Here is a 27,690-nt window from a genome sequence, read left to right on the forward strand (position 1 = left end):
TTGTATAGAGCGGGGGGCGGGGGTGGAAACAAGGCAACATTGCAGTATTTGGATAGGGAAGGGGTGGGGGGGGTGGTGGGGAAGAGGTCAAATCTGCATTTTGCTGAACTGCCTGCAGGGCTGGCAGCCTTTTAAAAATGGCGCCAGCATCTGCTTTCGGATCAGGTGACGCTGTGGACGGCCTCGCCAAAACCACCCCCGCCGCATGATTGCGGGGGGGGGTGGTCACCATGAATATGCTAAGTGGCTGCCCACTGTGTAATTGCGGTGGCGTGCAGGCACGGGTCCCGTGGGGGATGGCCGCCATGTTCCGCGCCTGCTGCCATTGCCGGTGGCGGGACTACAAAATCCAGCCCACTGTGTCTCAAGATTATGCCTTAACTCTAACTTCAGGAGTGGCCATAAACTATCCTCATCGTCTGAGTAAATTTAACTGTTCGGGCTATTAGTAACTGTACTGAAACTAGTTTTAAACCTACTTCACATAGGACTGTCACATAACAGAGGTAAAAGCTTTATCATCAGTCTGGGCTGAATTCAGTTCTGATGAAAGGTCATTGGCCTGAAACATTAACTCTCTTTCTCACTCCACAGCTGCTGCCAGACCTGCTCAGCATTTTCGGTTTTTATTTCAGATTTCCAGCATCTGCAGTGTTTTGCTTTTGTGTTTATGTGGGCCGAATTCATGTTTTGATAACTTTAAATATTTTCTATTTGACATCATATAGGTAGTGTCTATAGTTCTCAACAGGCATGCTTATGTTTTGTGATCTTTAAACTGCCTCTGATAATCTAAGGAGTAAACTATGCTCACTATGACAATTACTACTGTATTACTGCCCCCTGCCCCCTGGGAGAAGCACCTTCTGGCATTTAAACATTTTAGCTCTGTTTATATCATTCACTTCTTTGGATTTGATTCAAATTGATTCTGGCTGATGAGATCAAATTAGCTCTCGCTGGCTGTAAAGATCCTAAGTGAAATTAGTTTTAAAATTGCCATTCTCAGATACAAAGGCCATAAATATGGCTATGTGGGAAGTAGAAAACTTAAACTGGTATAGTAGGATGTGATCTAAGATTTGCATTAAGGCAAATTTAGGCAGCTTTGCTTTCTATCTGGCTGTACTGTATCCAGGTTTGCTTCATGATCTTCAATGCAAAATTTGCAGTTCTGACATCCTTCACCTTGATTTATGTGAAATCTTGAAGATTGTAAACAGTGCCAGCCCAGTTGGAATACTATTCTACAACACCAATACACTGATAAATTGGTACAAATTGTACTAAATAAGCATTTTATTCAAAGAAAATGCAAATAATTGAAAATGGAAATTCACAATGATGTACAAGAAAGTGAGTTGGGTTGAAGGCATTGTGTTCTTCTCATAACTGACCCTGTGGGCTGAATTTTTGCCACGGAGGTGGGAAGCAGGAGCTGGGTCTGTGTTTGGGTTAGAAACCCGCCTCTGGTGGGAAACTAATTAAAGTCCCGATTTTCACATGCGTGAACTCTTAATAATTGAGCCTGGAGGAGACGAAGGCTTGGAGGAGGATTTCTGCAGCAGATGGGCTGTGGAAGGGGCGGAGACGGCCAATGTTATGGGGGTGGAAGTAGGTGCTTTGCAATGGAGAGTATATGGGTTTGAAGTTTGGTTTAGGGTTGAATAAGATACCGCAGTTGTAGAATTATGAAGCTGACCTGGTTAAAGGTCATGTGACCATCAGCAGAAGGGGAGGGTTAACAACTTACATTTGTGTTGAAATGTTCCTTGTTATCTAACTTTTAAAGGAGAGGTGCCAGAGAACTGGAGGACAGTAAATGTACCATTTTTCAGGAAGGCAAGGCTAAGGGAGTAAACCCTAACAGAAAATCCGGAGCGGAACCCCGTAGGCAGTCATGTGTCACCTTTGGCATGTTTCCGGCAGTTCCTGCAGCCATACTGGTGCCAAACGTCGTGCTCTGCACTCCTTTGGACCACACCAGAAAGGCCAAGAGGGGGGTTTTGACGCTTGGGCAACTCTCAACCTCCATACATTCGCCCAGGCATGCGCCATGGAGAGGTCACTTCATAGTTGCCTCGCAGCGACTGACACCACTGACCACCTCCAGGTGCTTACCCATTGTCTCTCGAGACAAGGAGGCCAAAGAAGATTACCATGAAACTACATATAAGACAGAAAGCATAACTGTAGTAGCTTGCTTGCACTGGCAATGTGTTACAGATTTTTATTCATTGGGCTGAATTTTATAATCCCGTTGCTGAAATTGGCAGCAGGCGAAAACAATGGCAGCCCACTCGTGTAGGCCGCAAGTCACAGCGCCGCCGCAATCCTAAGCGCGACGTCTCATTTAAATAGCTGGGGCCGGCGGCATCCCCTGATCACATGGAGGGAGCGGGCTGTCCATCCCTGACAATGGAGCCAGCTGCCTATGTGCAGGTGCTGATACCATTTTTAAAGGGCTTTGAGCCCGACTGTTAAATATAAATATTTAAAGATACAGTGAATGAAAAAAATTAAATAAGTTTACTTTGCACCTCTCCCACCCACCTCAATAACCATAAAATTAATAACTTGCCCTTCCACCCCCCCAAAACACTTACATTGTCCACCTGACCTTCCCTCCTCCTTTCTCCCCCACCCCAAAGTGCATAAACTTTAACCTCAAACTCTTCCCAACATCCCCTACACCAGTGATGTCACTTTGACCCCATTCTCCCCCCTCCTGCACTGAGAAACGTACCTCCTTCCCCCCCCACCCCCCACACAAGTGTTCCGCCTCGTTTCAGCGGCAGGAAGATCGCAGAGGGTTGGAAGATGTCGGCATAAGTACGATTAATACATTCATTTTAATTTACTTAAATATGCAAATGGGGGTCCCATCGCTGAAGCCTTGCTGTCACCGGCAATATCGGGCTGGGCCCTCCCGGCGTCGGGGTGTGTGGCGGTCCTTTCCCGGAGGCATTTTCTGGCCCCTCCCCCGGCCACGAAACCCGACGTCGGGGGTTCTGCAAAATCCAGCCCTTTGCATTTTGACACTGCCTTTACGGATTCCGCACCAGTTGGTTTGCTCTCCGTATTATTTTTGAACAAATATACCCTGGTCTGTTCTCAGCAAATGTTCATTCAAAACATTTTCTTGCTTATGTTTTATTGCTTGATGTTTTTGGGAGCTTATATTTTTCATATAAACCAATTTAAGAATTGGGCATTTTCTTTGTAAAATGCATTGCAGCAGTTCATCTAAAGTCTATACTTATAGAAAAGCCTCATAATGAGTTATAAGGCTATAATCTAATCAGTGATGTTCTAAGCTGTGAGGGTAGCGACTGGGAAGTTTATAATGTCATCTGGACCCTATAATTAGATTACTATCTGGAATCACTCCCATGATATCTTTCTTTGTAGCACACACTGATAATTTTATGTGGGTGTTTCTAATTCCATTTGCTTTTGTTTCTGTGCCTGATGCATCTGTCCATACAGACACTAGTTGGCAATATGGTCCATGTTGTTGGCAGTTAGTGATGTTCACATTGAAGAACTGTGACATAATTAGTGGGAATTTATCAAGACATAATTTGCAGTTAATTACCAGAAAATGCCTTAGATTATTTACGTTATATCATACTTACAGATTTTTCTTTTCTATTGAATAAACAGATTGTGATCCCCTCTGAGTACTGGGGGATGGGAATAGGTTGTGCCCAGAATTCATTTAGGAGTTGTGGGGGTGGGTGGTGTTGTGGTCGAGGTTGTGCAAATTAAAGGCTGAGGGTCGTGTTGTAACCTCAGTTGAATTGAGGCAAGAAAGCCACTGTGGCTCAATCCAGCTGAACTTTGACCTTTTCCCAGATTCTTAGTCCTGAATGACCTTGTTGGGGAAGGTTTTAGGAACATAGGAGTAGGCCATTCAGCCCATCGAGCCTGCTCTGCCATTCAATACGTTCGCAGCTGAGCATCCACTTCAATGCCTTTTCCCCACACTGTCCCCATATCCCTTTATGTCATTTGTATTTAGAAATCTGTCAATCTCTGTTTTAAACATACTCAATGACTGAGCTTCCACAGCCCTCTGGGGTAGAAAATTCCAAAGATTCACAAACCTCTGAGTAAAGAAATTTCTCCTCATCTCTGTCCTGTGACTTCCCCCTTATTTTAAAATTGTGTCCCCTCATTCAAGATTCCCCAACCAGGGGAAACATCTTAGTTGCATCTACCCTGTCTATCCCTTTAAGTATTTTGTAGGTTTCAGTGAGATCACCTCTCATTCTTGAAACTCTAAAGAATACAGGCTCAGTTTCCCCAATCTCTCTTCATAGGACAGTCTCGCCATCCCGGGAACAAGTCTGGTGAACTTTCGTTGCACTCCCTCTATGGCAATAATATCCCTTCCTAAGGTAAGGGGACCAAAACTGCACACAGTACTCCAGGTGCAGTCTAACCAAGGTTCTATACAATTGAAGCAAGACTTCACGACTCCTGTACTCAAATCCTCTTGCGATAAAGGCTAACATACCATTAGCCTTCTTAATTGCTTGCTGCACCTACATGTTAGTTTTCAGTGACTTGTTGACAAGGACACCCAGGTCCCTTTGTACATCTACACTTTCTAATCTCTTACCATTTAAGAAATAGCACACATCTGTTCCTCTTACCCAAGTGGATAACCTCACATTTTTCCACATTATATTCCATTTGCACACCACTGGAGTGGCCTGACACCACTATAAATCTGGAAGGTACAGAAATCACAGAAGTGGTTGAGGTACCTGCTTTTGAGATGTTATGATATTTGTTGTCCCGATGTTCTCCTGTGAAATCTCATACCCCTGTGCAAAACAAAGACCCTGGCACACACTAAAGCATCAGCTTGTTTTTCCCCTCCACCTGGGTGAAGGTTTTCAATTGCTCATTGCTACTCTGTGTCATTGTTCGGTCTGCTCCCCTGGTGGAAGTGGGGCCGAATGGGTACTGGTGACTGCTGCTGCCGGCCCTACCAGAGTGTGATTTTGGGGAGGTCACCTAATTTAAATGGAAGTGGTGAGGGAACAGAAAGCAGTGCTAACCAGACACCTTTTTGGCTATCAGCATCACTGTTTGACCATATTGGCCCCCTTTTATAAATGGGTCAAAAAGTATAATGTTATGGAATCATATAGCACAGAAGGAGGAAATTTGACCCATCATGACTGTGCTGGCTCTTTGACAGAGCTATCCAATTAGTCCCACTCCCCCCCTCCTTCCTCATGGTTCTGCATATTTTTCCTTTTCAAGTATATATTCAATTCCCTTTTGAAAGGCAAGAAATTTGGGGTGGAATCCAGACCTACATCACAGGGTAAATTCTACTTATACCACTGGGTATGTCCAAGCATCCAGGTTGCTTCCTCATTAGTGGCTAAGGCTGAGAAAATGCCCCTTACCCTTTCCAACCTCACTTTGTTCTACTTGGTGGGTAAAGAAGTGACCATACATATGTATTAAGGTTCTGCAGAAAAGATTATTAGCAAAAATGAAAGCATAAGGAATTAGGGGCATCCTTACAATATAAATTGGAAATTGTTTGGGAGATAGGAGCCAGAGCAGGGTTAAAGGGCGCTTACTGTGGTGGGATGTGAGAAGTGGTGTTCCTCATGAATCTGTACTGGGACCTATGCTTTTCAGCTATTTATCCGTGACTTGGATGAAGGAATAGTGGATTGTACATCCAAGTTTACAGATGACACTAATTTGGGATGCATGGTATGTAGTGCAGATATGAGCAGGACGTTATGAAGGGACATAGATAAAGTGAATGGGCATTGGTGTTCAATGTGTGAAAATATGAGGCCATCATTTTTGGATCTAACGAAGACAAATAGGTGTATTTTCTAAATGGTGAGAAGCTAGGAGCTGTGGAGGAGAAAAAGGATTTGGGTGTCCATGCACACAAATCACTAAATGCTAGTGGACAGTTAGTTTTGGGAACATGTTTTCCTGTTCCTGCAACTGGAATTATTGGAAATTGCAAATTCAGGAAAATCGGGCAAGTAGGAACAGATGCTTTGAAGAGCGCCTACTTGATTTTCCGTCAATATAGATTAATTTGCCCCACTGTCTTGAATTTGGGGAGGGAGTATTGTTTAACAGCATGAAAAATCAGGTTTAACCTGCATTTCTCACTAGCAAGCTTCTGCAGCATTAAACAACATGTGTAATGCATTGCGAGTGCTTTTAGTATTTCCTGCTAAAGGGAAAAATATATAGCCTCATTGATGGTGAACCATTAAAAGCTTCCTTTTATTAAAGGGAGAGAAAGGCATGATAACATAAGCACCTGTCAGAAGTTTTCCGACTCAAATGCAAAAGCCTCGAGTTTTATTTTCAGACGCTTCTAATCAGCAGTGTTTAAATCTGTAGTTAGTAGCCACAGGCAGTCTGGATTTATATAGATGCAAAAATAAACATAAGAAAATCAGATGGATATTCTTCTCTTAGTTGATCTTAATGGAGTAAGGTTCTTAAAAGCACTGGGAATCAACAATGACTTGGATCTGTAAAGCCCTTTAATGTTGAAAGCTGAATAGTGTTTAAATTAAACTGATGGAGGGCTTTTCATTCTGGAGACCCTAAGGTTTGCTGCTTTTACACAAAGAAAAAATCATAAAAGGAAAGAACTCAAGATTGTGATCACTTGAGGAATACAAATTGCTGTATCTGCAGGAATATTTCATGCCCTCAAAATATGCTTGCAGGAGTAAAACAGTTTGACTAGGTATTCATTATTAAGGATTAATCTGTCAAACTGTGTTAGCATTGGAGGTTAAAAAGCCTGCAGCCAAGTAGAAACTGATTTTTCTCTTTTTGATTTTTGTGATTCTCCCCCTGCCACGAACCACCACTGATTCTGACTAAGAAGGCCTCCACCAAAGTTACTAGCTGGCAGAATGTTTGACAGTTGCCTTTGTCCAATAGTTTTCCCCCCTCCTCTTCTGAGAGGGAGACCATTTAGCAACTGTTCACGAGGAAACCCCTAGCGATGCCTCTTCCACTTTGTGTAGAGAAGTGCCCGGCCTCCTTTGTTTTGCAACTTCTCCCTGATGGCCAAGGTTAAGAACTTGATAGTGGGGAAATGTTAGAACTCTCATTCTGCAGTTGCCAATGTTTCTGTACCACTCTTGACTGTCACAGCTTTGAATAACTTGCTCAATGTATACAATGCAGAATAAATCCTTTATTATGGACAGTTCTCAATTTCCTGAAAAACAGAAAATAAAAAGCTAATTTAGAATTTCTTCTGTGACAACAGTGCTATCCATATAATGTGATATGTCCATGATCTTGATTGGTAGTTTATGTTTAACTGATACAATGCAAAAATTTCACCTATTTTAGGAACAAATACTTGTTACTATTTCATTTTAAGTACTGATAATATATTGGAATCCAATTACTATATTGCAAAAAGCACTGACTTGTTTTGTATCACAATTGAACATTTCTTAATTGGAGAATAAAGAAAAAAATTGTTACTGTGAGGTGGTAATGAAACATTAAAGGAAAGACAAAGCAAAATTTATTTGAAAGTAGCAGAAAGCAAGAACTAACTGTTGTGCCTAGAATTTTGAGGGTGATATTTTCCTCTTTTAACTAATTATGATTAAAAAGGGGATATATAAAAAAAATTATTCACCATTATGTTCATTGATGCTGTGTCATGCATCTTAAATGTGTTTTCCTCCCACCTTTGCTCATTCTGTGCAGTGAAAGTCCTCTGTTTTGGTTGTTGAGATGTCTTACTATTCAGTGCTCCTCTAATTGCTGGAGAAGTAGCACTTGTGGGTGAGTGCAGAGGATATAGAAGGTTTGCTATATTTCTGTGGGAGACCCTGACAGACCCACATAAGTGCCATCCTTTGCAGGAAATGCTGTATGCTAATTGATTTCAGAATCAACATTTATTGTCACTTGCAGGGGAATATGATGGCCTAGAACTGCAACTGATACAAGTATGAACTGACTGCTGCTGTGCCAGCCCATGAATACCACTGCTGAAGTCGTCATCTCATGCCCACAAATCTCCCTGAGCATTAAACATTGAACATCTACAACATGTAGGAATCCATCCCTCTTGCCTGCCTGCAACCATTCTTCAAAGCTTTGACTACAAATCACTAAAAGCTAGTGAATAGTTACAATAAATAATCGAAAGGGCTAATGGAAACATTTTCAAGTTTCAGGTAAGGAGGACAGCATAGAGTCAGAAAAAAACTCTTCTACCCCTGCTTCCTTCCTGTTATAGTGCATTGACTTTCAGTAACCATCTTTTCTAATACTAGTGGAAATTCCAGTGGGGGTGTCACATCCAACAGTTTCACCCCCAAAATGAGTTATTGATGTGTGAAATATATAGTGATCTCAATGTCGCGAAGAAAATACTTTTACGAAAAGATAATGTAGTAAGTTTAAAAAACAGGACCTCTAGGATTGTAATCTCTGGATTACTCCCTGTGCCACGTGCCAGTGAGGCTAGAAATAGGAAGATAGTACAGCTAAACATGTGGCTGAGCAGCTGGTGTAGAAGGGAGGGTTTCAGATATCTGGACCATTGGGCTCTCTTCAGGGACAGATGGGACCTGTACAAGAAGGACGGGTTGCATCTAAACTGGAGGGGCACAAATATCCTGGCTGTGAGGTTTGCTAGCGTCACTCGGGAGGGTTTAAACTAGTGTGGCAGGGGGGTGGGAACCAGAGCAGTAGGACAGCTAGTGAAGTAAATGAGGAGGACATAGTAAATAAGGCCAGTAGGGCTAAGAGGAAGAGCAGGCAGGGAGATGTTGCTGAGCACAGCAGGACTGGTGGTCTAAAGTGCATTTGTTTCAATGCGAGATGTATAACAGGTAAGGCAGATGAACTTAGAGCTTGGATTAGTACTTGGAAATATGATGTTGTTGCTATTACAGAGACTTGGTTGAGGGAAGGGCAGGATTGGCAGCCAAATGTTACAGGATTTAGAAGCTTCAGGCGGGATAGAGGGGGATGTAAAAGGGGTGGGGGAGTTGCATTACTGGTTAAGGAGAATATCACAGCTGTGCTGCGGGAGGACACCTCAGAGGGGTCATGCAGCGAGGCAATATGGGTGGAGCTCAGGAATAGGAAGGGTGCAGACACGATGTTGGGGGTTTACTACAGGCCTCCCAACAGCCAGCGGGAGGTAGAGGAGCAGATATGTAGACAGATTTTGGAAAGATGTAAAGGTAACAGGGTTGTGGTGGTGGGTGATTTTAACTTCCCCTATATTGACTGGGACTCACTTAGTGCTAGGGGCTTGGATGGGGCAGAATTTGTGAGGAGCATCCAGGAGGGCTTCTTGAAACAATACGTAGATAGTCCAACTAGGGATGGGGCCATTCTGGACCTGGTATTGGGGAATGAGCCCGGCCAGGTGGTCGAAGTTTCAGTGGGGGAGCATTTCGGGAGCAGTGACCATAATTCCATAAGTTTTAAGGTACTTGTGGATAAGGATAAGAGTAGTCCTCGGGTGAAGGTGCTAAATTGGGGGAAGGCTAATTATAACAATATTAGGCAGTAACTGAAGAATTTAGATTGGAGGCGGCTGTTTGAGGGTAAATCAACATCTGACGTGGGAGTTTTTCAAACTTCAGCTGATTAGAATCCAGGACCAGCATGTTCCTGTGAGGAAGAAAGACGTTTGGCAAGTTTCGGGAAGCTTGGATAACACGGGATATTGTGAGCTGAGTCAAAAAGAAAAAGGAAGCATTTGTAAGGGCTGGAAGGCTAGGAACAGATGAAGCACTTGAGGAATATAAAGACAGTAGGAAGGAACTTAAGCAAGGAGTTAGGAGGGCTAAAAGGGGTCATGAAAAGTCATTGGCAAACAGGATTAAGGAAAATCCCAAGGCTTTTTATACATATATAAAGAGCAAGAGGGTAACCAGGGAAAGGGTTGGCCCCCTCAAGGACAGAGATGGGAATCTGTGTGGAGCCAGAGGAAATGGGCGAGGTGCTAAATGAGTACTTTGCATCAGTATTCACCAAGGAGAAGGACTTGGTGGATGATGAGCCTAGGAAAGGGCGTGCAGATAGTCTCAGTCATCTCATTATCAAAAAGGAGGAGGTGTTGGATGTCTTGCAAAGCATTAAGGTAGATAAGTCCCCAGGGCCTGATGGGATCTACCCCAGAATACTGAGGGAGGCAAGGGAAGAAATTGCTGGGGCCTTGACAGAAATCTTTGCATCCTCATTGGCGACAGGTGAGGTCCCAGAGGACTGGAGAATAGCCAATGTTGTGCCTTTGTTTAAGAAGGGTGGCAAGGATAATCCAGGAAATTATAGGCCGGTGAGCCTTATGTCAGTGGTAGGGAAACTATTAGAGAGGATTATTCGGGACAGGATTTACTCCCATTTGGAAACAAACGAACTTGTTAGCGAGAGACAGCATGGTTTTGTGAAGGGGAGGTCGTGTCTTACTAATTTGATTGAGTTTTTTGAGGAAGTGACGAAGATGATTGATGAGGGAAGGGCAGTGGATGTTATCTATATGGACTTCAGTAAAGCCTTTGACAAGGTCCCTCATGGCAGACTGGTGCAAAAGGTGAAGTCACATGGGATCAGAGATGAGCTGGCAAGATGGATACAGAACTGGCTCGGTCATAGAAGACCGAGGGTAACCGTGGATGGGTGTTTTTCTGAATGGAGGGATGTGACTAGTGGTGTTACGCAGGGATCAGTGCTGGGACCTTTGCTGTTTGTAGTATATATAAATGATTTGGAGGAAAATGTCTGATTAGTAAGTTTGCGGACGACACAAAGGTTGGTGGAGTTGCGGATAATGATGAGGATTGTCAGAGGATACAGCAGGATATAGATCGGTTGGAGACTTGGGCGGAGAAATGGCAGATGGAGTTTAATCCGGACAAATGTGAGGTAATGCATTTTGGAAGGTCTAATGCAGGTGGGAGGTATACAGTAAATGGCAGAACCCTTGGGAGTATTGACAGGCAGAGAGATCTGGGCGTACAGGTCCACAGGTCACTGAAAGTGGCAACGCAGGTGGATAAGGTAGTCAAGAAGGCATTCGGCATGCTTGCCTTCATCGGTCAGGGCATAAGAGTATAAAAATTGGCAAGTCATGTTGCAGCTGCACAGAACCTTAGTTAGGCCACACTTAGAATATTGCGTGCAATTCTGGTTGCCACACTACCAGAAGGACGTGGAGGCTTTGGAGAGGGTACAGAGGAGGTTTACCAGGATGTTGCCTGGTCTGGAGGGCATTAGCTATGAGGAGAGGTTGGAAAACTGGGATTGTTTTCACTGGAACGACGGAGGTGGAAGGGCGACATGATAGAGGTTTACAAAGTTATGAGCGACATGGACAGAGTGGATAGTCAGAAACTTTTTCACAGGGTGGGACATAGGTTTAAGGTGAGAGGGGCAAAGTTTAGAGGGGATGTGCGAGGCAAGTTTTTTTTACACAGAGGGTGGTGAGTGCCTGGAACTTGCTGCCATGGGAGGTGGTGGTAGCAGATACGATAGCGACGTTTAAGAGACATCTTGACAAATATATGAATAGGAAGGGAATAGAGGGATATGGTCCCCGGAAGTGCAGAAGGTGTTAGTTTAGGCAGGCATCAAGATCGGCGCAGGCCTGGAGGGCCGAATGGCCTGTTCTTGTGCTGTACTGTTCTTTGTTCTTTGACAGTATTTCTGTAAATATGAAAACATTTTCAGTATGTAATTTGATATGACAGAATAATAGGTGTCCTTCTACACAGTTAGCCATTATAAAACGGCCTGTGTGAATGAATACATTTTTAATTAAATCTTGCCGGAGCCACAATGAGGGAACGTTTATAATGGTTTGTCCATAAGTGGAATTGGCTGTGAATCCAATTTAAGATTTCTTGTATATTAATATTTATGTTAGAACCAATTCATATGTTTGAAAATTAATGGCATTATTTTTAAGTTGTATCCGTCCATATCTATATTTTAAAGTTGAATTTTCACTTTTGGGTTGTTTGCAGTGAATGTTATAAATGGTAGGATTTTAATTTAGGTTACAGAAAACTCCAATGTGGATCACCCTCGTACATAAATTGTATTCTTTGCGTATTAGTAGTGGAAGAAGGAGTCTCTACTTCCTTGAGGATTATGTGCAGGTGTGGGGTTCTCTTTTGAATAGTGTAGCAGGAGACTCTCAAATCTCTTGATAGGACTGTGCATCCAGTTCCATCCTGTGGCATTAATGTAACTGAGAATGGTCCACTTGGAAAATAATCTCAAGTCTCAGAGCAAGCAAGATTTTTGATTCCATTAAATGCTTTTTTATTTTACTGTTTATTATGCTGTAAGACCAGTGAATTAAGAAAGAATGAAGTTGTTTTCCTTTTGCCCTTACCCTTGTTGGAATGTACCACTCCAAAATACTTTCTTCACAAAGAAGGTGAGTTACTGACTGGCACTGGTGGAGGTCTAGGAATGGTCCTTTCGATATTTGCTATTTTATGTATGGGAGAGACTGTGTATGGGAATGATTATAATTCTTCCTATCCCACTGATCACATCCCTGTGATATAACGGCTAAGATCAGGAACTTACTGCTTGGGAATTCACAAGTGCAAACCCACGTACAACCATGCTGTGATGCAGCATGTTGTAACTTAAACATACTGTTCCACCATACATTTCTAGAAAAATAGCTTCTTTAATTTTCCTCCCTCTGAGACATGTAACTGTCAGTTACTGTTATTATTTGGATCTGCAGCCTTAAGGGGGTGGAATGTCTAGGGAGAATACTTTTGGTTCAAAGTACTCGTACTTTTTATTGAAAAAAAAAGAAAGAGACTCTTTCCTTGCTAGTCTGGTTTGATAATGCAAATTATAGTGTTAGAGTGGCTGCAGTGCAAACAGCAGGGTTGGGAGAGAAACTTCACAACCACCTGTTATCAGAAAAATAGCCCAGACTCTTTGGGCTGAATTTTATAAGCCCCCCGAGGCTTGTGGCTAGGGGGCCCAGAAAATACTTCTGGGAGAGGCCACCCTGGGCCTCGACGCTGAGAAGGCCCCGCTGCATTTGACTGGTGACATGAGGCCTCAGGGTGCCCCCCACCCCTCTGCCACTTGTGAGGGGGAGGGTTTTAGATTCCTAGGACATTGGGACCGGTTCTGGGGAAGGTGGGACCAGTACAAACTGGACGGGTTACGCCTGGGCAGGACTGGGACTGAGTATTTGCTGGAGTGGTCGGGGAGGGTTTAAACTAAAATGGCAGGGGTTTGGGAACCTTTGCAAGGAGTCAGAGGAGGGGGGATCAAAGACAAGAACAAAAGACAGTAAGGGGAATAAGAAAAGTGATAGGCAGAGAAATCCAAGGCCAGAATCAAACAGTGCCACAGTGAAAAATAGTGGGAAGGGGACAAGTAATGTTAAGGCACAAAGCCTTAAGGCTTGTCTTTTTAACGTGCGGAGCAGTTGCAGTAAAGTGAATGAATTAATTGCGCAAATAGATGTAAACGGGTATGATATAGTTGGGATTATGGAGACATGGCTGCAAGGTGATTAGGGATGGGAAATGAACATCCAGGGATATTCAGTATTTAGGAAGAACAGACAAAAAGCTAAAGGTGGTGGAGTTGCATTGCTGGTTAAAGAGGAAATTAACGCAATAGTGAGGAAAGATATTAGCTCTGACGATGAGGAATCTGTATGGGTAGAGCTGAGAAACACTAAGGGGCAAAAAACGTTAGTGGGGGGTGTATATAGACCCCTAAACTGTAGTGGTGATGTTGGGAATGGCATTAAACAGGAAATTAGAGATGCATGTGATAAAGGAACATCTGTAATTATGGGTGACTTTAATCTGCATATAGATTGGGCAAATCAAATTGTCACAATACCGTAGAGGAGGAATTCTTGGAGTGTATATGGGATGGTTTTCTGGACCAATACGTTGAGGAACCAACTAGAGAATAGGCCATCCTGGACTGGGCATTGTGTAATGAGAGAGGAATAATTGACAGTGTAGTGGTGCAAGACCCCTTGAGGACAAGTGACCATAATATGATAAAATTCTTCATTGAGATGGAGAGTGACGTAGTTGATTCTGAGACTAGGGTTCTGAATCTTAGTAAAGGAAACTACGAAGGTATGAGGCGTGAGTTGGCCATGACTGATTGGGAAACGTTACTTAAAGGGATGATGGTGGAAAAGCAATGGCAAACATTTAAAGAGTGCATGGATAAACTGCAACAATTGTTTATCCCTGTCTGGCGCAAAAGTAAAATGGGAAAGGTCACCAAACCATGGCTTACAAGGGAAATTAAAGATAGCATTAGATCCATGGAAGAGGCATATAAATTTGCTAGGAAAAACAACAGACCTGAGGATTGGGAACAGTTTAGAATTCAGCAAAGGAGGACCAAGGGATTGATTAAGAAGGGGAAAATAGAGTATGAGAGCAAGCTTACAGGGAACATAAAAACTGACTGTAAAAGTTTCTATAGGTATGTGAAGAGAAAAAGATTGGTGAAGACAAATGCAGATCCCTTGCAGTCAGAAACAGGGGAATTTATTATGGGAACAAAGAAATGGCTGACCAAATAATGCATACTTTGGTTCTGTCTTCACAAAGGAGGACACAAATATCATAGCAGAAATGTTGGGGAACACAGGGCTTAGTGAGAGAGAGGAACTGAAGGAAATTAGTATTAGCAGAGAAATATTGTTGGGGAAATTGATGGGATTGAAGGCCGATAAATCCCCAGGGCCTGATGGTATGCATCCCAGAGTACTTAAGGAAGTGGCTCGAGAAATAGTGGATGCATTGGTGGTCATCTTCCAAGATTCTATAGACTTTGGAACAGCTCCTACAGATTGGAGGGTAGCTAATGTAACCCCACTATTTAAAAAGGGAGGTAGAGAGAACGCAGAGAATTAAAGACCAGTCAGCCTGAAGTCGGTAGTGGGGAAAATTCTAGAGTCCATTATCAAAGATTTTATAGCAGAGCACTTAGAGCAGTGGTAGAATCAGGCAGAGTCAGCATGGATTTACGAAAGGGAAATCATGCTTGACAAATCTACTAGAATTCTTCGAGGATGTGACTAGTAGAGTTGATGAGGGGGAGCCAGTGGACTTTCAAAAGGCTTTCGACAAAGTCCCACATAAGAGATTAGCATGTAAGATTAAAGTGCATGGGATTGGGGGTAGTGTATTGCGATGGGTAGAAAATTGGTTGGCGGACAGGAAACAAAGAGTAGGGATAAATGGGTCTTTTTCCAAATGGCAGGCAGTTACTAGTGGGGTACCGCAGGGATCGGTGCTAGGACCCCAGCTATTCACAATATACATGAATGATTTAGATGAGGGAACTAAATGTAATATCTCCAAATTTGCAGATGACACAAAACTGGGTGAGTTGTGAGGAGGATGCAGAGGCGCTTCAGGGTGATTTGGACAAGTTGAGTGAGTGGGCAAATGCATGGCAGATGCAGTATAATATGGATAAATGTGAGGTTATCCACTTTGGTGGCAAAAATAGGAAGGCAGATTATCTGAACGGCTATAAACTGAGAGAGGGGAATATGTAGCGAGACCTGGGTGTTCTCGTACACCAGTCGCTGAAGGTAAGCATGCAGGTGCAACAAGTGGTAAAAGAGGCAAATGGTATGTTGGCCTTCATAACGAGAAGATTCGAGTACAGGAGCAGGGATGTCTTGCTGCAATTATGCAGGGCCTTGATGAGACCACACCTGGAATATTGTGTGCAGTTTTGGTCTCCTTATTGAGGAAGAATGTTCTTGCTTTAGAGGGAGTGCAGTGAGGGTTACCAGACTGATTTGTCGGATGGTGGGACTGACGTATGAGGAAAGATTGAGTTGGTTAGGAATATATTTGCTGGAGATCAGAAGAGTGAGGGGGGATCTCATTAGAAACCTATAAAATTCTAACAGGACTTGACAAGGGTAGATGCAGGAAGGATGTTCCCGATGGTGGGGGAGTCCAGAACCAGGGGTCATAGTCTAAGGATACGGAGTAAACCTTTCAGGACTGAGATGAGGAGAAATTTCTTCACCCAGCGAGTGGTGAGACTGTGGAATTCGCTACCACAGAAAGCAGTTGAGGCCAAAACATTGTATGTTTTCAAGAAGGAGTTAGATATAGCTCTTGGATCTAAAGGAATCAAAGGGTATGGGGCGAAAGCAGGAACAGGTTACTGAGTTGGATGATCAGCCATGATCATAATCAATGGCAGAGCAGGCTCTAAGGGCCAAATGGCCTACTCCTATTTTCTATGTTTCTATGTATTGACTGAGGGGATGTTGGGAAGGGATTGAAGGGCAAAGATCTGTATGTTTGGGGGTGAACAAAGAACAAAGAAAATTACAGCACAGGAACAGGCCCTTCGGCCCTCCAAGCCTGTGCCGATCCAGAACCTCTATCTAAACCTGTCGCCTATTTTCTAAGGGTCTGTATCTCTTTGCTTCCTGTCCATTCATGTATCTGTCTAGATACATCTTAAAAGACGCTATCGTGCCCGCGTCTACCACCTCCGCTGGCAACACGTTCCAGGCACCCACCACCCTCTGCGTAAAGAACTTTCCACGCATATCCCCCCTAAACTTTTCCCCTCTCACTTTGAACTCGTGACCCCTAGTAATTGAATCCCCCACTCTGGGGGGAAAAAGCTTCTTGCTATCCACCCTGTCTATACCTCTCATGATTTTGTACACCTCAATCAGGTCCCCCCTCAACCTCCGTCTTTCTAATGAAAATAATCCTAATCTACTCAACCTCTCTTCATAGCTAGCACCCTCCATACCAGGCAACATCCTGGTGAATCTCCTCTGCACCCTCTCCAAAGGTCAGGACCGGCAATAAAATGTTTTCAGAGGGGGGGGAGAGGGAAATTAAAACTTTGCTAGGTCACTGGGGGGTGGGTGGATGGAAGAGGGGCTTTGCTCTTTTTTTTTGATGTAAAAACTGACGACAAAGTTACATATCCCTTTAAAAATTTAAATGTCTTATCAGGGCTTGAAGCCCTTAAAAATGGTGCCTACGTGGTGGCGCCGGACGCCATTGTTGAGGACGGAGAGCCTGCCCCCGATGATGCAGAGGAGGCGGGCGCTCTGCCTCCTCCATGCTAATGAGCCACCATGCACATCTCGTGCGTGTGCCACACACTTTTTCAAGCTCGCCGCCGAGAACGCTGGTGAGCGATAAAAATGCAGTCCTTTGTGTTGGAGTTGCTGCAGGATGCTCCCAATATTTGAGATCAGTGGAGTAACCTATTTGGGAGGGAGCCCTTATTTGAGGGTCTCCATATTGACAAAAACTTTCTGTTGCAACTGCTACTATTTTCTATTGAAAGGTGGGGAAATACTTTGACTGAAATTCACTCTCCCAAACTTCCCTGCTTTTTTAATATAGAGCCTTGGTGCTATGACTTAGCAAGCCATTATTGCATTATTTTGAAATTCAACATATTAGCTGATGTAAAGTTTCTGTTTGTTAACCAAAAAGGAAAACATCATGAATGTTCTTCAGTATTCCTTCAGCTGTTACTGTAGTGTATGGTTAATCTGACCCTAAAAAAGGCAACATATCAATTCCTTCACGATAAAAATACTACTGAGACTCATGCCCTTTAATCGAATTTCTATATTGAAAGCTAATTCCTCAAATGTTTAATCATGTGAATGCAACTAAAATGTTAATACAGATTTAGCGATGTCAAAATTAATCTAAGCTTTCATGTAATTGATTTATGTTCAATATATTTAAACAAGTCTGTGGTTTTAAATGGACTATGAAGTCAGGAAAGATGTCATAAAATAATTGAATAAATATGCAGCTTCAACTGTTATTTATAATTAGGATGATACTTGATTAAATTTAACTTTATTGAAATGATCTTGGGTGTTTCTTCCCAAAAATTAAAGGTCCAATGATTAATTAATCTTTTTAATAGATAGTGGGAAAGCATTTTTAGGAAACCGATTCAAACTTTCATTTCCCCTTAAGTCATGATGTGTGCAATAATTGTTGAAATGGCCTGCTCCATCAGTGAATGGTTTAATCCACAATGGGATGTTAACAAAGTCAACAGACTCAAATAAGTATATTTTGAGTAATTTTGTGTCCTTTTTCTCCCCTGTTATGTGAAATATTGTGCCTCATACTGGTATATGTTTCACAGGCATTAGTAACCCTCTAATGCCCTTCCCAAGATGAAAGTTTTCATTCATGAGCCCAACAAATTAGAATTGCAAGGTTATTTAATCATTTAGGACATATAAGCTCAGCCTATTCTTGCCCTCACCTGATATTCACACGTCCATTTCTGGTGGGGCCACTTCGATAGTGAGCAGGAGTGAGAATTTCAGCTGATTTTTTTTTTTTCTCCTTTCCTAGTCCAGAGAAACAGACATTAGTTTTACTTTCCTCATTGCCATTCCTGCTAATTTCAGTTAACACAGCTCAGATGGGGGTATGTCTGATTCAGTGCCAGACTGTGCAAAGCATTTACTTACTGAGTCATCTGAGGAACTCCTAGCTTTTTAACATTAAATAGATTGTGTGTGTATAATATAACGATGTATATTGAGACATCATACATTAATATTGGGGGAGGTACTCTCCATTACATGGAGTAACGTGAAATGAAGCTTTGCATCTCATTCTGAATAGAAACACTGGAAATGGAAAACCGAACATTTACAAGAAAACTACCCTATGTAAATATAGCAGGATACTTTTATAAACTTTTGATAGTCGCACCCAAGAGGGTGAACAAGTAACATGTTGAAGGCTTCAAGTTTACAAATGAAATGTGTTTGAAACTGACATGAGCGGACATTAGTTCAGATATCTTCAGTTTAACCTATGCGTCGTGGTGAAACCTCTAATATCCACACTCCTATTTTCCACCATCCCAATCATTCACCATTTTACAGAATAAAGCCTTGTCTGAGACGTAGCATTATTGCACAGCCTTGTTTCTTATTTGTATTAACCACCTTTGCCTGGTGAGATTACAAAATATTTATAGCACAGAAACAGACCATTTGGCCCATGCCTGTATTTATGCTCCACATGAGCTTCCTCCCACCCCTCATCATCTTCTTTCTTCTTTGGCCTCCTTGTCTCGAGAGACAATGGATACGCGCCTGGAGGTGGTCAGTGGATTATGAAGCAGCGCCTGGAGTGGCTATAAAGGCCAGTTCTAGAGTGACAGACTCTTCCACAGGTGCTACAGATATAATTGGTTGTCGGGGCTGTTACACAGTTGGCTCGCCCCTCGCACTTCTGTCTTTTTACCTGCCAACTGCTCAGTCTCTTCGACTCGCAACACTTTAGCCCCTCCTTTATGGCTGCCTGCCAGCTCTGGCGATCGCTGGCAACTGACTCCCATGACTTGTGATCAATGTCACAGGACTTCATGTCGCGTTTGCAGACGTCTTTAAAGCGGAGATATGGACGGCTGGTGGGTCTGATACCAGTGACGAGCTCGCTGTACAATGTGTCCTTGGGGATCCTGCCATCTTCCATGCGGCTCACATGGCCAAGCCATCTCAAGCGCCACTGGCTCAGTAGGGTGTATATGCTGGGGCTGTTGGCCGCCTCGAGGACTTCTGTGTTGGAGATACGGTCTGACACCTGATGCCAAGGATTCTCCGGAGGCAGCGAAGATGGAATGAATTGAGACGTCACTCTTGGCTGACATACGTTGTCCAGGCCTTGCTGCCGTAGAGCAAGTTACTGAGGACACAGGCTTGATACACTCGGACTCTTGTGTTCCATGTCAGTGTGCCATTTTCCCACACTCTCTTGGCCAGTCTGGATATAGTGGAAGCCTTTCCCATGCGCTTGTTGATTTCTGCATCGAGAGACAGGTTACTGGTGATAGTTGAGCCTAGGTAGGTGAACTCTTGAACCACTTCCAGAGCGTGGTTGCCGATATTGATGGATGGAGCATTTCTGACGTCCTGTCCCATGATGTTTGTTTTCTTGAGGCTGATGGTTAGGCCAAATTCGTTGCAAGCAGCCGCAATCCTGTCGAGTCTCTGCAGACACTCTTCAGTGTGAGATGTTAATGTAGCATCATCAGCAAAGAGAAGTTCCCTGATGAGGACTTTCCGTACTTTGGTCTTCGCTCTTAGATGGGCAAGGTTGAACAACCTGCCACTTGATCTTGTGTGGAGGAAAATTCCTTCTTCTGAAGTCTTGAATGCATGTGAAAGCAGCAGGGAGAAGAAGATCCCAAACAGTGTAGGTGTGAGAACACAGCCCTGTTTCACGCCACTCAGGATAGGAAAGGGGTCTGATGAGGTGCCGCTATGCTGAATTGTGCCTTTCATAGTGTCATGGAATGAGGTGATGATACTTAGTAGCTTTGGACATCCGATCTTTTCTAGTAGTCTGAAGAGACCACGTCTGCTGACAAGGTGAAAGGCTTTGGTGAGATCAATGAAAGCAACGTAGAGGGGTATCTGTTGTTCACGGCATTTCTCCTGTAGCTGGTGAAGGGAGAACAGCATGTCAATGGTCGATCTCTCTGTTCGAAAGCCACGCTGTGCCTCAGGGTAGACACGCTCAGCCAGCTTCTGGAGCCTGTTTAAAGCGACTCAAGCGAAGACTTTCCCCACTATGCTGAGCAGGGAGATTCCACGGGAGTTGTTGCAGTCACCGTGGTCACCCTTGTTCTTATAGAGGGTGATGATATTGGCATCGTGCATGTCCTGTGGTACTGCTCCCTCGTCCCAGCACAGGCAAAGCAGTTCATACAGTGCTGAAGGTATAGCAGGTTTGGCACTCTTAACCCCATCAATATATCCTTATATTCCTTTCTCCCTCGTCCTGACCTAGTTTAGTTTAGTTTAGTTTAGAGATACAGCACTGGAACAGGCCCTTCGGCCCACCGAGTCTGTGCCGACCATCAACCACCCATTTATACTAATCCTACACTAATCCCAGATTCCTACCACATCCCCACCTGTCCCTACATTTCCCTACCACCTACCTATACTAGTGGCAATTTATAATGGCCAATTTACCTACCAACCTGCAAGTCTTTTGGCTTGTGGGAGGAAACCGGAGCACCCGGAGAAAACCCACGCAGACACAGGGAGAACTTTCAAACTCCACACAGGCAGTACCCAGAATTGAACCCGGGTCGCTGGAGCTGTGAGGCTGCGGTGCTAACCACTGTGCCACTGTGCCGCCCCTAGCTTCCCCTCATATCCATGCTATCACTAAGATAGCCTATTGCCACCTCAGTAACATCACCCAACCTTCCCTTTGTCTTAGCCCATCTGCTGCTGAAACCCTTATTCATGCCTGTGATATCTCCAGCGCATTCCCGTCTGGTCTCCCACATTCTACTCTCTGTAAAGTTAAGGTCATTGTTACGACCGAGGTGGGAGGAGTGCACTGTTAATTCAGTCCCATTTCTCCACAGATTACAACATATCAATAACTTATCCTACTTACCGAAACAATTAGATACTCTATTCATCCCCAGAATAAAGCACACCAACCAGGTTTCTGTAATAAACAACAAAATTATCTGTTTATTATAAACCAAGTCTTAACCGATAATGAATTGAAATATTAAAGCCATTTTTTTTTATCCTAGCCCTCACACATACTCTCATACATAACTGGTTAACTGGGAAAAAAAGGGATTTTTGTTTACAGATGGTACAAAGAAATAGAAGGAATTAAAAAAAACTACTTCTGAAGAGAAGAGATGGAAGTCCTTTGTTTTGGCGAGGTATCCCAAAGTCGAATAAGTGGCTGCCACTAGGAATCTTTCCAGGTGATGTTGATGAACAGTCGGTTTGGGTAGGTGTTCAAAGAAATTCAACTACAGAAGGCTTCACATAGGACTTCCATCAGATGTGCAGCAACAAAGGTTTCAGTTCTCTCATTTCCTGCAAAGTTCTTTAAAGATGCAAGGTTTCTGCAAACATTCAGGAGTTCTTGAAAATACAGTAGGCAATAGTACAACTTCATACAGGCTTTTGCTTTTCAAGAGCAGGGATTCTTTAAAGAGAGATAAAAGTTGTCTGGTTTTACTACTGATCTCCTGGCAGGTCCATATGCAGATCTCCAACTGCCTCTTTTAGTCCAAAAACTATCTGGCTTTTAACAGTTCAAAATGAATCAAAAACAGTTCAGCAACAATCGTGTGACAGCCACATATCGTGGTCTGTCATTTCCTTGTAAACATCTATCCCTTCAGGTTAGAACACCTGCTGTGTTCACTTGAAATCACATGTTTTCCAGTACTTGTTTACTGATCAACCTTTTTGTTGCCCTCCCTTTTTGAAAAAAAACACAAAGTTCAGCCTCTTCAGTTTTAAAATATAGATTCCAAGTTTAAACAAAATACCTGGAAACTCTCGTAACATCATCCAAAACTCTGCTGCCTGTGTCTTAACTTGCACCAAGTCTTATTCACTCCTGTGCTTGCTGACCTACATTGGCTCCTGGTCAAGCAATGACTTGATTTTAAAATTCTCATCCTTGTTTTCAAACCCCTTGCCCATCCCCATCTCTGTAATCTCCTCCAGCCCCACAACCCTCTGAGATCTCTGTGCTTCTTTAATTCTGGCCTCTTGAGCATCTCTGATTTTAATTTCTCCACCATTGGCGGTAGTGCCTTCAGTTGCTTAGGTCCTAAGCTTTGGAATACCCTCCCAACACTCTCTGCTTCGCTTTCCTCATTTAAGACACTCCTTAAAATCTACGTCTGACCAAGCTTTTGGTCGTTTGACCTAATGTCTGCTTAGTGTGGCATGGTGTCATATTTTGTTTTATAATGCTCGTGTGAAGTACCTTGGGACATTTTATTGTGGTTGAAGGCGCTATATAAGTTGTTGAATGCACCTATGTTATTTGCCTCAACTACTCCTTTTGTAGAGTGTTCCACTATTGTTTCTCCGTTCTAAAGTATTGTGTCCTTAGGATTCCAAGTCAAAGCTTAGTACCAGTACCTAATAGAGAAGTGTACCCATTTGTGGTTTTCAGATTTACCAACCTGGATTATTTAGTGGTGGTAAGATAAAACTACATAAATATTACTTTTGATGTTTGTGTTGTGTGTCTTTTATGTCCTTGGTGTATTGCTGTAACATAAATGTAAAATCCAACTTTGGGGACTCTTGATTGTTTGTTAATTCCCACTGCCAGACCTGGGAAGTTCTCCTTTTTGGTAGATCATGGAAGCTACACTGTATTTGTGAAAAGCTATCGAATAATTTTAAACAATTTAAACATACATTTTAAAAGCCCGCCCGCATGCACAGGGCCCATGTCACAGAGCCGCTGTGATTCCAGGGGTTGGGCAAGCCATCCACGCAAAGGTGTCTGGCGCCAATGCGCAGGCGCCGGTTCCATTTTTAAAGGGCTCATAGCCCTCAATGAGCATTTGAATTTTCAAGGAACAGTGACTTTAAAGTTTTAAAAAATGAATAAAGTAAGCTTTCCATGCCCTCTCCCATGCCCCCAATGGCATTACACATCATTCCTGCCCTTTTATCCCCTGGAATACCTACCATGAAAATTTGACCTCCTCCCCTGCGCCCCGCAACCCCCCCACCGCAAAGTTTGGAACCTTTGCCCCTTCCCATCACCGCCCCCCACCCCCCCAATCAATCTGAACGTTTTAACCCCGCTCGCCCCCTCCTGCACAGAGAAAGTCATGTCCTCCCTCCTTCCCATAGGAGTCGCGCCTGCTTTCCCCGAACGAGGATTCAAAGGCGCGGCATTGCCGGCAGCCGGAATGAAGATCGGAACCTGCTCTCAGAATTGCTGTGGCTGGCCTGTTAATGAAAGTTAAGTATTCATTAGCATATTTTAATGCAGGTCCCATCGCCGGGCGGGGGGCTGCCACGAGGCCTCGCTGGGATCGGTATGGGTTCTTCCGGCGTCTGGTTCAGTGGCAGGCCTCATCCGTTGCGATCTTCATCTCACCCCGCCACCCTTCCCAGCATTGGAGAGCCTTTAAAATCCAGCCCAATATGTGCCACAGTAAAGAGTTATTTAAAAATGAGAATACTCAATAATCTAAGATCATGTGATCTTGCGTTGGTAAGATATGTCCATTATTTTCAGATTTACTGTTAAGTACTGGCAATAAGCTTTGTCTCTGAGTCCTAATGACACAGTACTTTAGAATGGAAGAAAATAAGTTTGATTCATCTCCATTTGGCTGAATTTCTGATCTCACTTGTTGATTGGAACCTAGGAAATAGCAGGAGTAGGCCATTCATCCCCTTGAGCCTGCTCTGCTATTCAACTAGATCATGGCTGATCATCTACTTCAATGCCATTTTCCCGCATTATCCCCACATTCCTTGATATCTTTAATACCTAGAAGCCTAACAAAGAACAGTACAGCACAGGAACAAGCCATTCGACCCTCCAAGCCTGCGCTGATCTTGATGCCTGCCTAAACTAAAACCTTCTGCACTTCCGGGGACCGTATCCCTCTATTCCCATCCTATTCATGTATTTGTCAAGATGCCTCTTAAATGTCGCTATCGTACCTGCTTCCACCACCTCCCCTGGCAGCAAGTTCCAGGCACTCACCACCCTCTGTGTAAAGAACTTGCCTCGCACATCCCCTCTAAACTTTGCCCCTCTCACCTTAAACCTATGTCCCCTAGTAACTGATTCTCCCACCCTGGGAAAAAGCTTCTGACTATCCACTCTGTCCATGCCGCTCATAACTTTGTAAACCTCTATCATGTCGCCCCTCCACCTCCGTCGTTCCAGTGAAAACAATCCGAGTTTATCCAACCTCTCCTCATGGCTAATGCCCTCCAGGCCAGGCAACATCCTGGTAAACCTCTTCTGTACCCTCTCCAAAGCCTCCATGTCCTTCTGGTAGTGTGGCGACCAGAATTGCACGCAATATCAATCTCTGTCTTGAACATACTCAATGACAGCCTCCACAGCCCTCTGGGGTAGAGAATTCCAAAGATTCACCACCCTCTGAGTGAAGAAATTCCTTCTCATCTTAGTCCTAAATGACCTATCTGTTATTTTGAGGCGGTGTCCCTGGTTCTAGAACCCCTAGCCAGGGGAAACATCCTTCCTGCATCAACCCTTTCGAGCTCTGTAAGAATTTTGTATGCTTCAATGAGATTGCCTCTCGTTCTTCTAAACTCTAGAGAATACAAGCCCAGTCTCCTCAGTCTCTGCTCACGGGACAATCCCACCATCCCAGGAATCAGGTTGATGAACCTTCATTGCACTCCCTCTATGGCAAGTATATCCTTCTTTAGGAAAAGAATGAAAAAGAAATAACTTGCATTTATGTAGTACTTTTCGCATTTTCAGAATGTCCAAAGTGCTTTACAGCCAATGGTTATTTTTGAAGTGTGTTGACTTGTTTTGTAGGCAACTGTTAAAAAAATAATATTGGGTATCTATAATCAAGTCATTCTCTCATGCCTTCTGGCATTCGGTCAATGAGTATTGTACCTGCAAATTTGCTATTAAAAGGTGAAAGCCTTGGCTCAGTGGTAGCACTCTTGCCTCTGAGTCAGAAGGTCATGGGTTTAAGCCCCACTCCACAGATAAGCACATAATCTAGGCTAACACTTCAGTGTAGTACTGAGGAAATGTTACACTGTTGGAGGTGCATCTTTCGGTAAGGTGTTGAACCAAGGCTTAATCTGCACTTCAGGTGGATGTTAATGATCTCATGGCAGTAAGTGCAGAGGAGTTCCAGTATCCTGGCCAACATTTATCCCTCAATACCTCTATCAATACTTGTTTGTGAGACTTTACTGCTATGTTTCCTGCATAACATTAACTACACTCAAAGTATGTCATTTGTTCTAAAGGGCTTTGGGGTGTCCTGAGGGCATGAGAGGTGTAATAGAAATGTAAATCTTTAAGTAGTTAATTTACTCAAAGAACTCTTTGTATGTTTAATATAGAAAATAGAAACGTCACACTGGTGCAATAGGGAGTTCTTAAGGGATTGCAGCTGAGGTCCATAGTTATAGTTTTATACCGGAACTATACTGACTTTGGGGCCAAAAGAAAGGAAGTTTCCATGTTCAGTATTGGCTATTCTGTAACAAACAGAAAATGCTGGAAATACTCAGCAGGACTGGAAATATCTGTGGTGAGAGAAACAGAGTTAATGTTTCAGGTCTGTGACCTTTCATCATGGCTAATCTGCATCTTCACCAAAATTCATTTTTCCTCACCCCACAAAAAACCTGGGATATGTAGGATCTTTGGTCATACTACTTGCACCTATGCAGATAGAGTGATGTAGTTACTGTGATGTTTTCTTAATAAAATGCTTTTTGATGCAACAGCAAATTTCTTCAGTTACATTCATGTTTTCCTTATTTGCTGAACTCAGAAAATTGTGATGAATGCAAAAGTGACTTGTTGTAATCTATTTTCTTTCCCTAGGGAAACATCACTTGTTAATATGTACAATTAGCAGTGTTGGAAAACGGTGTTGACACAGTCAAGACAAGTGAATGCTGGGCCTTTCTCTTTGTTGACAGATTATATTCCCTTCTACTTTATTTTAATGGTGTTTTGTCTCTTGGCTTTCTGTGCCTGTTAACAAATAACTTGTTGAGTTAAACATACTTATAATGATTATATGCATTTACATAAACTCATTACATAAATATTAACCTTCCTTTTAGGGAAGTGGAATAGTCCTCAAAGTTCTTCCTATTTGTGGGGAAGGACCTGGATTTCTATCTAGTACTTTCTAATGATATTGAGATCAGGAACATTCAGTGTGGGGAATTATTGGGTGTAAAGCCATGTCCTCACTTTCTGTAGCAGAGTCTGTTGATATTCTGATTTGCCACACGAGCAATCCAAGCAAATGTTATAATCGCTATTTTGCAACTGATGTGATGCAAAATTGCTTACTTAATATCAAGCCTGCACGGAATATACCCCAGAGTAATGCAGGAATATATTTTAAAAGCTCCTTGCAACTTGGTGAAAACAGTTTTAATTTATACAATCTTTTGTTTATTTAAAAAAATCTAACTTTTCCGTTATGAAAATTTGGTTGACTATTAAACAGCGAAAATGAAATTTGAAAAATGGGCAAAGGGAAAGAAGCAACAAAGAAGAGGTGCAATAACAAATTAGAGAAAGAACTGAGAGGGTGAAGAATGCTGTTGTAATTTGGATTCCAGAATAAACACCTCACCAGTACTGCCTTGGAATCACTTTGCATATATCTTAAAGCAATGGACATGTATGATTGTGTATTTAAGAATGTAACATATTCTTTAAGTCAACAAGAAGATTGAGTGGCTTATAATCTCAATGATGTTGCATCTTTGTGATATGTTTACGACTTTCTATTCCTGTTGCATATAGATTAGCTAAATAATTCATCAATATCAATAATCACATTTTAATAAACCTGTAGTGATACTGTGATTAATCATCCAATATGAAAATGATTATTGTACATCAAGAATATGTCCATGTTAATGGGCACAGGAATTACCATGTGGTGGAGTGCGGGAGTTTTTTTTTGACAGATTGTTCTGGCAGTTTGATAACTGGCTATTGGCTGCCAGGAAAATAAGTAAGTATAATTCTGGACCCTTTTGAAGCTTCGTAGTTATTTGATTTGATTTGCATTGCTTGTTTGTGCATAGAATAAAGGGTAATG

The 27,690-nt window shown here is 42.9% G+C and overlaps 1 protein-coding gene across 12 annotated transcripts in view; it reads left to right on the forward strand.

Moving 5' to 3' along the window:
* Positions 1-27,690, forward strand: part of megf11 (multiple EGF-like-domains 11) — a 568,089-nt gene that overhangs the window by 45,603 nt on the left and 494,796 nt on the right. For 2 of the 12 annotated variants that reach the window (XM_068018258.1, XM_068018259.1), the window contains exon 2: positions 7,960-8,225. The exons of the other annotated variants lie outside the window; for them this stretch is intronic. The gene's annotated coding sequence lies outside the window, so the exon portion shown is untranslated. The remainder of the gene's footprint in view (positions 1-7,959; positions 8,226-27,690) is intronic. 12 annotated transcript variants of the gene reach the window in all.

The sequence above is a fragment of the Heterodontus francisci genome, chromosome 38, assembly GCF_036365525.1.
Source record: "Heterodontus francisci isolate sHetFra1 chromosome 38, sHetFra1.hap1, whole genome shotgun sequence".
NCBI classification, from domain to species: Eukaryota; Metazoa; Chordata; class Chondrichthyes; order Heterodontiformes; family Heterodontidae; genus Heterodontus; species Heterodontus francisci.